The sequence below is a fragment of the Hyposmocoma kahamanoa genome, unplaced genomic scaffold, assembly GCF_003589595.1.
Source record: "Hyposmocoma kahamanoa isolate Upper Pololo Valley unplaced genomic scaffold, ASM358959v1 64, whole genome shotgun sequence".
Lineage (NCBI taxonomy): Eukaryota > Metazoa > Arthropoda > Insecta > Lepidoptera > Cosmopterigidae > Hyposmocoma > Hyposmocoma kahamanoa.
The window spans coordinates 1068906-1071165 of NW_020653852.1; positions in this window are offsets into that span (position 1 = coordinate 1068906).

Below are 2260 nucleotides of genomic sequence, written 5' to 3' on the forward strand. Positions count from 1 at the left end.
GTGTGTGTGTGTGTGTGTGTGTGTGTGTGTGTGTGTGTGTGTGTGTGCGTGAGCTTGCGTGCGCGCGAGTGTGTGTCTTTTGGAATGGCGATCTACCAATTTAAACTAATTTACACTGCCTCTGTGGTCGAACAGTTACCATGCCGGACTGCCATGCAGAGGTCCCGGGTTCGATTCCGCCGGGAGAAATTAATTTTATGTATATATATTTAATAAAATTATTGCTCTCTTCTGTGACACCAGCGATACAGGGTTTCCCTTTCATACGTTTTTCCCGCGATCCATTTAGATATAATCTTCTTACTTTCATAATACGACTTGCTGTAATTTTTCAATTCCTTATTCAGGATGTTGTAAAGGTATATGTACATTTTTAAGAAAATATTTCTCCCATCAAAACAAAAAAGCTTTATTAAGAGATCTCCGAAATGGCGTACAGAAAATCAGCTATCGGCATTTAATATGGTACCGCTGATTTCTTTATCGCGATGTCTGTGGGATTCCTATAATAAAAGCTGCCCGTGTTTATCACCTCCTAAAAATTCGCAGATCTTCCGGGATAATCCTGAATAAGGACACCAAAACCTTTCTCGAAATTCATTTTAGATTACACGGAAACTCAACGTGAAGTGCTCAGGACGTCGGAGATAGTTTCATCGAAGACACAGATTCTGATGCGACAGATTATGGCCTAAATATGACCTTATATAGTATAGAGCGACTTGTAATTGTTTCACGACATTTGAAAGGGGAATTATATCCTTAATAGTCTATACAGTGAAAGTGTGTAAATCTTTTACTTTGGAAAAAAAAATATAGTAAAATTAGGGATATACACTGATTACTTATACGGTGTAAAAAAAAACGATTTCTAAAAATTTTCATGATGGAAAAAGCTCTTACCTCGAAATTTTACAAGAAAACCGCTGTATTCAATGGTTAATTTATATATACCAACATTGACTTACAAATAAATGGACGACGGGTCTAATACAAAAACCACGAAAAAAATGTCCCAGGTCAACCTATTTAAACGTAGTGACATGTCAAGGAATATGAAAAAGCTAAAACGTTGAATTTAAATTGTAATGTCATCGCAGTACTGTCTAATTTTGCTTGCTTCGCTGTCAGTCGAACAAACGAAGACTAAAGCGTGAATGACGTTGTGTATACGATTTTAACGCCCTATAAGTTCGGACACTTTTTAGCGCGGACCCGACGTCCATATAATTGCAAGTCAATGTATACCAATGATTTTTTTAGTGACGTACACTATACGATATACATTTTTCAGTCGTTTGTAAACATATAAATTGTGAAATAAAGCCCTGTGTCCCTGCTGCTCGACCTACGCAAACCGCACCGTATCATCTGCCCCTATGTAATAATGTGCCAGACGACCACATTTTATTGTCTATGAGTAACGCAAGCAACACAATTCTGGGGCACTTCCCAGAACACCCAGACCGGAACCTATTTAGAGTACTTCCTTAAATTGGTCCTACCGGGAATCGAACCCTGGACCTTCTAATCCGATGTCTACATTGCAAACCGTCGGGTCGCCGAGACCGTCTGCATAATATTGGTCGAACAATTGAACGAACTATGAATATTTAATCTAGAAAAGTTGTTATTTCTTTCGTGACTCCAAGGTTATTTCCTTACGAGACTAGATTTTAGGAGGTAAGGTGTGGGGGACGTTCCTCACGTCTCGCAATCCATAAATAAATATGGATAAAATAAGAACAGGTGGAGAAAATTTGACGCACATCCGACGTCGACAAGCGCCCAATGGCGGCGGATGGGGTAGCCGGCTGAGCGGCGTGCTTTAAACCAATTTCAATTAAGCAATTTTAATGGATTTAATGTGAATTTAACAACTATAGGGCTTCAGTTGAAAATCAAAATTTAGGAAGCTCTCGGTAGTAATTAAAGAAAAATATCTCCATATAAAAATAATATACAAAGGTAGAGATATTATTAATAATTCATTTTACCCTGTTTTCAGCATTTTATATGATCGGATAAAGTACACTTTATCGTGTAACACATTAGAACATTCTTTAGGCGTATACATACATAATTTCGTTGAGAAAGAAGATATCCATAATATTAACCTTAGAACTAAGTCCAAACTCACCACGTTTTCGTTTAACAAAGGTAAACGATTATTAAACGGGGAACTGTATACGTTTTTACAATAAGATTCCGGAGCATATATTAAGTTTATCATTTCCTAAGTTTATAACTTACATTAAAA